The sequence below is a fragment of the Lissotriton helveticus genome, chromosome 6 (assembly GCF_964261635.1).
Source record: "Lissotriton helveticus chromosome 6, aLisHel1.1, whole genome shotgun sequence".
NCBI lineage: Eukaryota > Metazoa > Chordata > Amphibia > Caudata > Salamandridae > Lissotriton > Lissotriton helveticus.
Genome location: NC_136067.1, coordinates 1,663,925,313 through 1,663,940,499, shown reverse-complemented (window position 1 = coordinate 1,663,940,499; position 15,187 = coordinate 1,663,925,313).

The window sequence follows — 15,187 nt, the reverse complement described above, 5'->3', positions numbered from 1 at the left end:
GTTAGTTGCACTAACTATATATCGCGCACCCGCAATCCACTGCTGATGATGTCACATATTACATCATTCATGACATGGTCAGTGACATCACTGATGACATCACTGATGACATCTCAAATGACATCACTGATGACATCACTGATGACATCTCAAATGACATCACTGATGACATCACTGATGACATCTCATTTGACATTACTGATCACATCACTGATGACATCATTCATGTGATGATACGGTGAACCTCTTCAGACTCTAATATAACCTTAGATACACTCAGTGTAAACAGACACTCACAGACTGTCACTCATCCATGGAGTTACTCACACACCTAGTCAGTCTTGCAAAGAATCAATCACACCTCCATTTCCTCAACTATATAGTTATACCCACCTTACTTATTGAAACATATACTAACACATATTTACTCTCTTATACAATCCCTGATACAAGTTCACAATGATCCATACAGCCACTCACACATTCACTGGCTCTTATGCACAGTTATTTATATATGTCAACTCTCACATGTACTGTGTTTTACATATGTACTTACTTTGACATGTAGCACTGAGATATCCATTCACTCACCAATACACTCATGCACACAGTCAACCGCCCATACAGCTGTTTCCACGTGCACTTTTGAACCCATACATCTAGTGAATCAACTGCTCACACATCTATGCACAGAGTCATACGCCTCCCAGCCACCCACACACACACTCAGTCTCCCATACAAATACTTGGGCAACCAATCAATAACCCATATAGTTAGTCATATAGCTAATGATCAACACATGCAGCAGATTACAGAACAACAGACACAATGATGCACAAATTAAAACAGTTTAGTCACTAACCCATGCACTCAGTGAGACACATTTAATCACTCACTCATACAGTCAGTCATGCACCTACTAAATCCTTCATCCAGACACTTATACATCCACTCATTCTTCGATATGTAAGACATATTTTAACTTTACAGAAACATACAGTCACTGGATGTTGTCATCAGTGATGTCATCAGTGATGTCATTTGAGATGTCATCAGTGATGTCATCAGTGATGTCACTGACCATGTCATGAATGATGTAATATGTGACATCATCAGCAGTGGATTGCGGGTGCGCGATATATAGTTAGTGCAACTAACTATATATGGAATTTCAATGGTTTTGTGTGAGTAAAATAAGGTTTTTTAAATGCTAATTCCTAACTATATATGGTCTATAACCTATGGTTTTTTCAGTGAATTTTCAAGGTTTTGTAAATGCTAATTCCTAACTATATATGGTCTATAACCTATGGTTTTTTCAGTGAATATATATATGTATACGCCAAGGTGTATTAAAGAAGGAGTGGGTGTATTAGTGTCTGAATGGATTATTTAGTAGGTGTGTGACTGACTGTATAAGTGAGTGATTAAACGTGTCTTACTGAATGCATGAGTTAGTGACTAAACTGTGTGAATGCTCATATGAGTCTGTTAGTTGGTGCGTGAGCGGCTGCATGTGTTGGTGAGTAGCTACATGAGTATCTATATTGCTTATTGATTGGTTGTCTAAGTGTCTGCGTGGGTGGCTGGGTATTGTGTGACTCTGTGCGTAGATGTCTGGGTGGGTGATTCACTGGGTGTAAGGGATCACAAGTGCATCTCTGAGGGGCTGTATGGGTGGGTGATTGTGTATGGGTGTGTTGGTGAGTGAATGGATGTCTCAGTGGTACAAGTGTGAATAACTACATATGTGAAAGTCAGTATATGTGAGTGTTGGAGTATATAAATGACTACATGTGAGAGAGTGATTGTGAGAGTGGCTGTATGGATGAGTATGTGCTTGTATCAGTGATTGTAAAAGAGAGTAAGTATGTGTTTACTACCTGTATGAATAAGTGAGGTGGTGTGTGTATAACTGTGTAGGTGATTCACTAGGTATGTGAGCAACTCTATGGATGAATGGCGATGTGTGAGTGTTTGTATAGGTGTATGAGTGGAACTGATAGTGCTGTATTGATAAGTGACTCCATGTATGAATGACTGTATGGGTGAATGAGTGGACATGTAAGTAGACCTAGGAATCAGTGAGTGGGTATATAGTAACTGTTATTGGTGTGTCTATGGTTTCGAAAATGTTAGTCTGTATTTTAGATTGGGTGTTTCAAAAGTTATATTAGGGTGTGAGGAGGTGCATCAGATTATCACGTGGATGATGTCATCAGTGATGTCATCGGTGATGTAATCAGTGATGGCATCTTTGATGTCACTGACCATGTCATGAATGATGTAATATGTGACGTCATCCGCAGTGCATTGCGGGGGCGTAAGTTATAGTTAGCTCAACAAAGAATAACGGCTGTATTTCTCAGGTTTTATATGAGTGAAATGTCCAACTAACTATAACGTCCCTGAAACCTATGGTTTTTTCAGTGAATTTCTATGTTGTTTTAAATGCTAATGTCTAACTATAACGTCCCTGAAACCTATGGTTTTTTCAGTGAATTTCTAAGGTTTTTTAAATGATAATTTCAAAGTATGCCTACAGAGGTATGACATGTGAAGAATGAGGAAGAAAGACACAGAAAGAAGCTAAAGAAATGCAGAAAAATGTGACAGAAGTCCAGAAGGACGAATTAAAGTGCAGGGAGAAGCAGGAGATTTGCAGAAAGAACCAACAGAGGTGCAGAAAAAATGCCTTGTTGTAAAGTTATCCTGTGCCCCCAACTTTTTACTGACTACTACTGGTGGTAACTGACTCTGACTAACCAGGCCCAGAGCCAGGGCTATGCTGACAGACACTTAGAATACAGTGAAAACATCTACATTCACTAGGGTACACTATGGGTTGGGCTACCACTGTGATTGGCATGACCTCCCCTGTAAGTCCCTAGTACATAATAGGGCAGGAGGATTAAAACTACCTCTAATTCAGAGGTGCAAAAAGAGGCAAGAGAAGTGCATAAACAGAGGAAAGTTGCAGAAACAGGGAACAGGTATGCAGAAAGAGGCAAGTGAGGTGCAGAAAGAAGTAAGAGCAGTGCATAAAGAACCAACAGGTACAAAAAGAGGCAAGAGCGGTGCAGAAAAATGGTAGTAGGGTTGTACAAAGAGGTAAGAGATGTACAGAAAGAGACAGGAGGGTTGCAGAAAGAAGGAAAAGAAGTGCAGAAAGAGGCAAGAGAAATGCTGGAAGAAGCAACAGAGGTGCAAAAAGAAGCAAGATCAGTGCAGAAAGAGGCAAGTGGCTTGCAGAAAGAAGCAAGAGCAGTTCAGAAAGAACCAACAGAGGAGCAGAAAGAGGCAGGAGGGGTAAAGAAAGGTAGGAGAGGTGCACACAACTGCAAGAGAGATACAGAAAGAGGCAGGAGAGGTGCCAAAAGAAGAAGGAGAAGTGCAGAAAGAGGCAAGGAATTGCTGAAAGAGGCAACTGATGTGTAGAAAAAAGCAAGATAAGTGCAGAAAGAGGCAAGAGATCTGCATAAAAAAGCAACAGAGGGGCTGAAAAAGGCAAGTAGGCTGCGGAAAGAACCAAGGCAGGTGCAGAAAGTGGCAATAGATGTTCAAAGACGCATCAGAGGTGCACAAAGAGGCAAGAGGGGTGCAGAAAAAGGAGAAAGGAGTGCATAAAGAAGCAAAAGTGGCACTCTAAGAGGCAAGAGGAATACAGAAAGAGGCAACAACAGTGCAGAAACAACCAAGAAAAGTACAATAGGAAGCAACAGCGATGCATAAGGTGGCACAAGGAGTGCAGAAAGACGAAAGAGAATTGCAGAAAGAAGCAACAGAGGTGCTGATATAGGCAAGAAGGGTGCGGAAAGAGGCAAGAGAATTGCTGAAAGAAGCAACAGAGGTTTAGAAAGAAGTAAAAGAAGTGCAGAAAGAGGTCGGTGAGAATCAGAAAGAAGCAAGCGCAGTGCAGAAACAACCAACAGAGGTGCTGAAAGAGACACCAGAGGTGCAGAAGGAGTCACAAGGGGTGCGGAAAGAAGGAAGAGGAGTTGAGAAAGAAGCAAGAAAGGTGCTGAAAGAGGCACGAGGGGTGCAGAAAGAAGGAAGTGAAGTCCGGAAAGAAGTAACAGAGGTGCAAAGGGTGCACAAAGAACAAGAGAAGTGCAGAAAGAGGCAACAGAGATACAGCAAGAGTCAAAGGAGGTACAGCAAGAGGGAACAGGGGTGCAGAAAGAAGCAAGAGAGGTGCAGAAAGAGAAAAGAGGGATGCAGAAAGAGGCAAGAGATCTGCAGAAAAAACAACAGAGGGGCTGAAAGAGGCAAGTCAGCTGCAGAATGAAGCAAGGCAGGTGCAGAAAGAGGCAAGAGGGATGCAGAAACAGATAATAGAACTTCAGAAAGAGGCAAGAGCATTGCAGAAAGAAGCAACAGAGGTGTAGAAAGAAGCAAGAAAAGTGCAGAAAGAGGCAACTGAGATGCAGAAACAGGCAAGAAAGGCACAGAATGAAGGAAGACGAGTGCAGAAAGAGACAACAGGAGTGCAGAAAGAGGCAAGAGAAGTGCAGAAAGAAGCAACAGAGGTACAGAAGGAGGCATGAGAACATCAGAATGAGGAAAGAGAGTTGCAGAAACAGGCAAAAGATGTATAGAAAGAGGGAACAGAGGTGCAGTCAGAGGCAAGAGAGGTACAGAAACTGGTAAAAGGGGTGCAGAAAGAACAAGAACAATGCAAACCAACGGAGGTACAAAAAGAGGCAAGTGAGGTACAGAAGGAGGCAAGAAAACTGCACAAAGAAGCAAGAGAGATGCAGAAACAGGTAAACGAGGTACAGAAAGAGGGAACAGGTGGGCAGACTGAGGCAAGAGAGGTGGAGAAAGAGGGAAGAGGGGTGCAGAAAAAGGCAAGAGAGATGAAGAAATTTGGAACAGAGGTACAGGAAGAAGGCAGTTCAGTGCAGAAAGAACCAGCAGCAATGCAGAAAGAGGCAAGAGAGGTACAGAAACAGGCAAGTGAAGGGCATAACAAAGCAAAAGAGGTGTGAAAAGAACCAACAAAGGTGGAAAGAGAGGCAAGTGGGGTCCAGAAAGGGGTAGGAGAGGTGCACAAAAAGGTAAGAGGGGTGCAGAAAGAGAGAGGAGGAGTGCAGAAAGAGGAAGAGAACTGCAGAAAGAAGCAACAGAGGTGCTGAAAGAGGCACGATGGGTGCAGAAAGAGACAAGACAGGTGAAGAAAGAAGCAATAGAGGTACAGAAAGAGGCAAGAGTGGTGCAGAAAGAGGGAATAGAGGTGTAGAAAGAGGCAAAAGAGTTGCACAAAGAGTAGGGGTGGGCAGAATTTGCGAAATTCCCTTTTGCAAACTATTGCGAAAATGTAAAAAATGTCCACGAACACGCGGAAGTTTTTTTCCTGCCCGTTCGTGCTTTTTTCTGCGTGATCGCTTCTCGCCAACTTACCCATGCGGTCACTCATGGGCGCGGCCATCTTGTTTTCACTTGTCCTGCCCGCTCGCGATGCTTCCTTCCTGTTCCGGGTTGTGCAATGCATGCTCGCGCCCGTTCATGGTACGTATTTCCTGTTCGGGAACACTTTTACGTGTTCACAGCGCTTTTTGCGTGCTCGGGGAGAAAATATCACGGGACCTTGCGCACGTGGTCGCAATGGGCGCGGCCATCTTGTTTTTCACTCTATTGATATGGTTGAGTGGCCTGATTTTCAATCCTCCCTCTATCTTTCCAATCCTTTGTTTCAAGACACTTTTTAAAATCTATTTTATTTATTATCTCTCTGACTATTTTCCTGCTTCTATATTTTTGGTTTTTGTCTACTTTTTGTGTGTTTTTTAGCTACTTTTTTACTCTTTTTCTATTGCCTGCTATTTTAATTTCTTTTACTTACTTTTTTAATTGTATTACCTTTTCTTTCCTGCCCCGTCTCACTCTCGCACTACTCCAGAACCATGTCCAGAGCCGTGACCGCCTTCCTTGCGGAAGGCGGCGCCCACAAGGGGTGCAGGCATGGGCCTTATTTGGGGAGGTGGAGTTGGCTGCACTCATTTTCTTTGTGCAGCGCCACCTCCCCTTAACCCTAGCAGCAGGTGGCAGGTCTGGGTCCAGGTACGGGCTCCGGGAGCGTCGGCAGCAGTGGGGGAAGGTACGCCGGGCAGTGTTCCGCTGCTCTGGGGTTCGGCGCACCCAGGCCCAGCTGACGCACCGGTGGTCCGACATCCTGGACCGGGAGCAGCACCTGCTGGCCCTGCTAGGAGTGGAGGTCCAGGGTCTTGGTGAGTACTATTTAATTATTATTACTTTGTGTCTGTTCTTCTGCTCTGCGTTATATAATTATATTGCAAATATCTTTTTTTTTCCAACCAGCTAGAATGCTGCTGCTTATATTACAAGTTAATTATTACGTTTGAAAGTCTTCTGTGATTGTTATGACACAGGTGCTCTTCTGCGCTACTACTAATCTTACTTGTTTGCAACTTTGCGTTTGCGCTCGCTTAGCGTGATTATGTAAGAGTTTATTTTAGAGAAATTAAGTTACGTAATGCTATAGTGACTTTAGTCCTTACTTTGTCCTGTCACTAAGAGATAGGGGCGAATTGATACTTATGTTTAATTACTTTGTAGGAGTTTGTAATTTTTTAGTTGTATGCGTGATGACCCCTCTGTTATGTCCCGTGCTGCTAGTAACCTAGTCTTTATAAGAACCTTTTCTAGTTTGTTCAATGAGTGGTAATAGACTTGGCACTAGCAGAACATCAGCATCAACCAATCAACCAAAAATTTGGTGTATACAAAAATGTAGTCATGTGTCCTCCAATTGATCATATGCATTGTTGAGGACTAAAAGAAGTGGAAATGCATACTTAATGTACAATTGGCACACCTGGAATAGGTGGGCTAGGTCAGGTGGAAATCATACTTAGGCTTAGTTAGTATTCTGGAATCAGAATGGAACACTGGATTAGTAAGTAGTCGATCCGCGAATCCCCTGATACTACTTGTTGACCAGATGAGATTTGTCAATTTAGTTATTGCAATTGTTGTTTACATAGGTGTTTTTTGACCGTTCTTTAAAAATATTTTATTTGTTTGACACCATCCATCAATGTTTGTCTCTTTCTTACGTCTTTCCTGTTCAGCACCCAGGGGCAGGCAGACAGGGGCGCAGTCGGTGGGATACCAACATCAAGAGGAGGACACCAACGCAGGCTCTTCTGCTGGCCCTAGTAAGTCTTCTTGTTTTTAATAATAATTATTATTCCATAACTTTTACTGCACCATATTTTTCCCGAACTATTGTTTCCGTTTCCTAATGCTATTTTTTACCAACAATTATCCTTCGATCTGTACTGTTTAGAAAATCTTGTTATCCCTGCCTCTGCTACGATGACTCTCTGTACTACTACCACTATTAGGCTGTCTGTACTGTAGTAGCTAAGCTTGCCCAGTTGGCCACTCTTTATTTAAAAGGTTTTAAATAAAACTCAGATTCACCAGTAGCTCTAGCCATTGAGTCCAATCCTTTGGGTCGTCCACTTGTACTACTTCTAGTCTTATTGATCTTGAGTCTTTGTTAATCTTGAGGCTTTGACAATTCACATCAACAAATGCTCAACCAGATTTATTACTACTTTGATATGATAGGACATACTACTACTGTTGTAGAGATTTTGCACATACAGAACTTTGCACAAGAAAATAGGATGTTGGTGATTGGAGGTTGGACCTTCCTCACACACCTCAATCAGAAGTTAAGAACCCACCATAATCCCCTGCCCGACTAGTTATAGTAGTGTCTTGTCACTATTAGCTCTCCGAACCCTCCCCCCAAGATACCAAACAAGTAGACAACCCAGAACATAACACACCCAACCTCTCAGTCGTGGAAGCAATGCACATGCACACCCTTCCTTTCGCTCGCTCACTCGTGTTAGTCCACACCAAATACCACCAAGTCTATGAAAGTTCAAATTTTTTATTTTAAATTGACAAGCTCTGTACGTTATTCTATAATGCAGCACCAACAGGAAAATCAATAACAATAAAACAATAAACATTATTACACTTACTTACAGTTGGGACATAAATCATGATAACTGAACAGTGGTTGAAGCACCATCATCCCCTAGGTAGGAATATAGTTTATATAAATTTATAAATGAAGATATCTGAGTGAATTCTGGGGACCCCTCACCTTAGAAGAACCTAGTACTGGTAGTTGTTGCATAATAAGCTCTGCAAAGCTCTGGTTCGTAGAAGGGAATATTCCGTCTGTAATGCGAAAAATGAAATGGTGCGCGTTAGTATATTGCAAGCATTTCTTAGCCGTGTCAAAAAGTGTAGCATTTATGGATAAGCAATATGGACTAACAGTACACCAGAACTTCATAAAAAAGTAGCTTGTTAATGTTTTGGTTGACCTTGTACGCAGCGCTTAGACAGTAGCAGTATGAGGTCATGTGGGCTCAAAGGTGTCTTATACAACGAGCTGCAAGGTAACGTCACATGTGCAAAAATAAAAGGCACAAAGGTAAAATGGTTGCATGGCTCGGGCTAACTAAGCAAAGGCTAGAATGACCCTAGGGTCCATATATAACTACTAGTGTCTACTCTATTACTACCTGATTTGTACTAGTGATGTATGTTGTATACTCTTAACTCATTTTTCAATCTTGCTACTGACCAATAGGGGGAGGTGTATATTACGCCTAAAAAATGTGTAATGTTTTCTAGATGCACTACCGACCACCATTGCCGGGGCCATCGATGAAGGCGACGCGGATGTAGAGGATGCAGCAGTTGCCGATGGAGCGGTAGGGGGTGAGCCAGCACCAGTGGTGGGTGGTGGTAAGTTAGATTCATAATCCTTAACTATTGACATTACACTCACGGCAAGGGTGTACTGTATGTATACTGTACTGTTGAGACTATCGGCCCCATTAGGATGGCGGGTGGATTGCCCCGCCGGGCCAGCAGCAGTCACCGCCAGCCCGGCAGGGGCAAACCTAACCTTCCGCCATCCCTGTAAAAAAGACCCCCGCCATATTACAATGGCTGGGGGGTCCGGGCAAATAGAAACTGTCCGCCGATTTTTTGCGCAGTCGACATGTCGACCGGGCGGAACAGGGTTTGAATATGGTGGCGGTGTCTGAAACACACCGGCAGCCATATAATGTGCATTTTGGAATGAAAGGCATGCGGAGTATGCTTGGGGGGCCCGTTGTGGGCCCCCATGGAGGCATCGCGCGGTGCCTGTCATGTTGTGCTTGGAAAAGCACAACATGTACTTTTAGCATTGCAGTGGCGGTGCTGAAAGCACCGCCTGCCACAATGTTAAAAATACTGGATGCGCCCGTCACTGTGGCGGGTGCATCCTAATTAGCCTCCACGGGACCCCCGCCCTTATAATGTGCATTTTGGAATGCCTTTTCGTGGTGGCAATGCCACCACCAAAGGCAGTAGGGGCGGGAGCGTTGAGTAACCAATGGCCTCATCAATCTGTGATTTCAACTCCGCTTTGAAAGTTTTATGGAGAAGACTAAAAGTCAGAGGAGATCACCTGGTGTTGAACTAAAAAATAAGTATGGGCGAAATTTGCGAATTCGCGTTCCGCGGATTCACGCGAAATCGAATTCGCAATCCGCAAAATCCGCGAATTCTTGCAAATTTGTGGATTTTTGGTTTTTTGCGTGTTCACGGGGTGTTTTCCGTGTTCTCGGGGTTCTTTGCGTGTTCGCGGGCCGCTTGCATGGCGAAGTTACCCATGCGGTCGTGTATGGGCACAGCACCCTCTGGTTCACCACTGCAACCCTCTGGTTCATCACTGCCACCCTCTGGTTCACCACTGCCACCCTCTGGTTCACCCCTGCCACCATCTGGTTCACCACTGCCACCGTCTGGTTCAGCACTGCCACTGTCTGGTTCACCCCTGCCACCCTCTGGTTCAGCACTGTCACCCTCTGGTTCACCACTGCCACCCTCTGGTTCATGACTGCCACCCTCTTGTTCATCACAGGACCTCTGGCTCACCACTGCCACCCTCTGGCTAACCACTGTCACCCTCTGGTTCAGCATTGCCACCCTCTGGTTCACCCATGCCACCCTCTGGTTCACCCATGCCACCCTCTGGTTCACCACTTCCACCATCTGGTTCACCCATGCCACCCTCTGGTTCACCACTTCCACCATCTGGTTCATCACTGCCACCCTCTGGTTTACCCCTGCCACCCTCTGGTTCACCCCTGACACCCTCTGGTTCAGCACTGCCACCCTCTGGCTCAGCACTGTCACTCTCTGGTTCATCACTGCCACCCTCTGGTTCCCAACTGCCACCCTCTAACGAGACCTTTTGTGACGCAGAGGCAGCGCAAAAGATGCGCCATGGTGCTGGGTATCAACAACATGACGCATCTGAGAGATGCGTGACGTTGTAAAGCCCTGCGCCATCAGGAGGCGTTCCGGCGCAGGGGAGGGCGTTCCTGCGCAGGAACTCCTCCTAAAAGTGGCTGAGTAAAATCTACAAGATTTCACTCAGTCACTTTTAGTCCAATGCTGCGTCAAAACCCTGCGCCTGCTTGAAGCAGGCGCAATGCTTGATGCAGCATTGGGGAGATAGGGCCCCCCAGAGCATTGCTGGAGCTGTGTCGTAAGCGCGACGCAGCTCCAGCAATGCGCTGCTTTTACGGAACAGATGCGTGATGCATCTGTGCCATTTTAGCCACATGGTGCGCCGCATTGTAAATGCAGCGCACCATGGGTGGCGGAGCTGCGGCGCACAATAACTGGCGCATCCCTGGGGATGCGCCAGTTATTGTAAATGTAAATGTGTGGAAAACACGCAAGGCGGGATTCATTCTGCCCCCTGTTAGACTCATTTTTTGTGCACTTCTGCCCTCTGTTAGACTCGTTTTTCCCTTGTTTTACTGCCCTTCTGCCCCCTGTTAGACTCGTTTTTTGTGCCCTTGTGCCCTCTGTTAGACTCATTTTTCCCTTGTTTTTCTGCCCTTCTGCCCTCTGTTAGACTCGTTTTTTGTGCCCTTCTGCCCTCTGTTATTCCCTTGTTTTTGTGCCCTTCTGCCCTCTGTTAGACTCGTTTTTTTGTGCCCTTCTGCCCTCTGTTAGGCTCATTTTTGTGCCTTTCTGCCCCGTTAGACTCGTTTTTTGTGCCCTTCTGCCCTCTGTTAGACTCGTTTTTCCCTTGTTTTTCTGCCCTTCTGTCCTCTGTTAGACTGTTTTTTTGTACCCTTCTGCCCTCTGTTAGACTCGTTTTCCCCTTGTTTTTCTGCCCTTCTGCCTTTTGTTAGACTGCTTTTTGTGCCTTTCTGCCCTCTGCATCACCACATCATCACTCAGCGCTACCTCAGCATCACTCAGCACCACCACATTATCACTCAGCACCACCACATTATCACACAGCACCACCACAGCATCACTCAGCACCACCACAGCACCACTCAGCACCACCACAGCACCACTCAGTGCACCACAGCATCACTCAGCACCACCACAGCATCACTCAGCACCACCACATTATCACTCAGCACCACCACAGCACCACTCAGCACCACCACAGCATCACTCAGCACCACCACAGCATCACTCAGCACCACCACAGCACCACTCAGCACCACCACAGCATCACTCAGCACCACCACAGCACCACTCAGCACCACCACAGCACCACTCAGCGCCACCACAGCACCACTCAGCGCCACCACAGCATCACTCAGCACCACCACAACACCACTCAGCGCCACCACAGCATCACTCAGCACCACCACAGCACCACTCATCACCACCACAGCATCACTCAGCACCACCACAGCATCACTCAGCACCACCACAGCACCACTCAGCACCACCCCAGCATCACTCAGCACCATCCCAGTATCACTCAGCACCACCACAGCACCACTCAACATCACCACAGCACCAATCAGCACCACCACAGCACCACTCATCCCCACCCCAGCATCAATCTGCGCAACCATTCAACAACAACTGGTTCAAATATATTCTCTCAATGTTTCAAACTTTATTACAAATGTCACAAAAATATGTTAATATTTCACTTCTGTTCTTGGATTTTCAGCACAATAAAATACACTGAACATAATCTTCACAAAAGTTATTTGCAAACGTTTAAGCTATTGCCATTATATATTAAAATCACTTTTATTTAAGTATTAATTATTTTAAAAAAACTTAAAAGCCTTTGTAATTTGTAATATCAATACAGCCAAGTCACGTAAATACAAAACATGTTGTATTACAAATGCTATAGGTGTCACATTTGCGAAAAATATAACTATTGGCATTGTAAATGACAAAGCTATTAATTTAGCTATTTTCAAAACCAACACATAAATAAAAAAAATTGTCATTTACAAGACCAATAGCTCAAACTTTCCTAATGCGAGACCTATTGCATTGCAAATGCTTGTTTTTATATCTGTCAGTGCTTCCTGTTGAGGTTTAATTTTCGTGACAGGCGCCTCATTGCCTACTTGTAACTATTCTCCGACCCTGCCCCTTTATAGGTCTCAAGCCTCGCCTACACTGCGAATAGTCTATGCATTCTTTATCTGGACTCAAAGGGGGATGCGAATTCATTGAAAACATGTCCATTATTATTATTAATTATGCCTCCCCCAAACTTCTCTTACCTTTGCTTGATGTTTAACTTAGGCACAGCAATGGCTGCATCGTGATGATGGTTTCAGGGCAGGTGGCAGGGCAGCAGCATTTGCAATAAAAGAAAATGAGACAGTCAGTCACCTTTCAGAGACTGTTCGAGGAGTAGTAGAATGAAGTACTGTACAGAACTTACCGAGCAACAATAATATGCAAAAATATTTAACAACAAAACATAATGGTGGTGGGGATAGCCTACTAGACAGAGTTACAAACTATAGTTGTGTTGAGTCACTTGACTAGGCCTACAGCATAACAGTTAGTGCTGTGTATGAGGATGACAACAAATCCAATCAATGCCGGCAATTAATGCGGAGGTATATGTTCCTTTGTTAAATAAAAATCACCTCTAAAATATACTGCTCATGGGTGGGCAAGCAGAAGAAGATCATCGCTCTGCCTTGAAATTGAAGTACTGTTGCTTTCGCCACATCTGCCCCATTTAGTCACACCTCAATAGGTCACACAGCCCGGGGGAAGAGGGTTATGGTTTGGTAAATGGATGGGAAGGGGGGCTTTGGGAAAAGGTTTGAAAATGAAAAACAGACAGTATGCATGGACAAACGCCAAACAACAAACTCTGTAGACTACCATATCCATATCAATATGTTAAGGGAGAAAAAGGAAATGCATGCATGATGATGATGATTGATAAGGGGACCCGAATTACATACACATCTTGTTCAGTTGTTCCGGGCTTAATACTTTTACAGATAGCAAATAAAAAATTTATAACAGAGAGCAAACCTAATGATAATAACAACAACAAGAAGAACACACTGTTGTAAAGACTGTAGACAAAAAAAATGAATCAAATTATTTAAAAGATCATGAAAGTTGATACTGTTGCTGTGTTATCCTGGTCAAAAATGTGGACTGGATTTGCATCTCGGCATTCCTCTTGGTCCTCCACTTGTCCATCAATCTTGGGTGTCGCCAGTCGCCACTGCCCGCCTGTAAAAAAAATGTAGATTCATTGGTAAGGTAAGTGTGCATTGTAATGTTTTCACAAGTATAGGGCAAGGCCTGGCCTGTAATTGTAGATGGAAAAACAAAAGGGATATTGAGAAACAAAGTTGAAAGAAATGCACAAGTTATGGTGTAGTGCAACAAGAACACTTTCCGAGGCGGCATGTATTCATCATCTCTACTCTAGTCTGTTTCCAGCATTGACGTTTAACAACAACAGGATAGAGCAGGCCCACAGTGATGGCCCGTCGCTTAGCACATCCTCCGTTTAGAGTACTTTTTTTTAAAAAGTTGCAAAAAGCACATATCCAAACATAGCATTTTACAATTTAAGTTAGTAACTCAATGCCACGCAGTCATCCCACCGCTACACTCAACTCCACTTCTACACAGACATTTGGGTCTGCTGTGGTTGTTGTTGACGTGTTTATCTTTTATGCCACTCGTGAAACGTACTCTTGACTTGTTATTATTCCATCAATCATCTCCGGTACTTGTAGTGACTGACTGTAAAGATCGGCCTGAAGTAGAAGTAAAATTTTGTTATTACACAACAAGAGTAGAAATATTGTTGACTTGAGTAACTCTTTAGTGTGTACAGTTAGACTACTAGTACACTATGACTTCACTTCATGCACAACAAACAAACAACAAAAACACAAGCACCAATCGCTCAGAGTCAGGTGTTCAATGCATGACATTCATTTTCATTACCTGTTCCTTCTCATCTTAAGTTAATGGGCCGTCTTTTTTCGCCATCATCATCAGAGACCGTGCTGTTGTATTAACTCAGTGTGCAGATTGAGTTCCCTTCCTGTATTCAATCAAAAGCAATGTATCAAGCTTCAGTAGAAGTACACATTTTTTATTAAAAATATTTACAAGGGGAAAATTGCCTTGAGTTACGTTTAGTGTGTACTGTAGAAAGATGATTAGTGCACAATGACATAACTTCATGCACAACAAACAACAATAAAATCACTCGGTCTGCGACACTGCATACAATGCATGGCATCAATCATTACCTGTTCCATATAATTTTCAGTTAATGGGCAGTCTCTCTTGGCTCTGAAAGGAGGATAGTAGTCATCATGTTCCACTTCTTTTGGCGGGATTAGGAACATTTTTATTTGTTCTTCTATTTTCCATCATCCAATCATCTTGACAGTAATGGATTTAGGGAGATTCAGTATGATGAGGAGTGGAGGAGCTGGATTTGGAGGACTGTACTGTGAAAAGCAGACACCTGAAGCTTGTACATTGAAATAAGAAGAGTAGAAGACGGTGGTAATGGATTTGTTGTGATTCAAAGTTTGTAACTGGAACGACAGACACAGAAATAAAGGAAAATAAGGGAGGAAGACAGTAAGTGCAAGCCTAATTGTCAGAGAAGTATAGCTCGTCCTCAAACTCTGGGGGTTCAGCCAGTAGTAGGGAATCATGTGACACACTACTTCCATCACTTGAGCCGCTGTCCTCATCTTCCTCCCTTGCTTCATGTATTGTGTAATTTGGTGGTATGAAGTGCTGATTCATTTTGATCATTGTTAACCTCTCCACGTTTTTGGG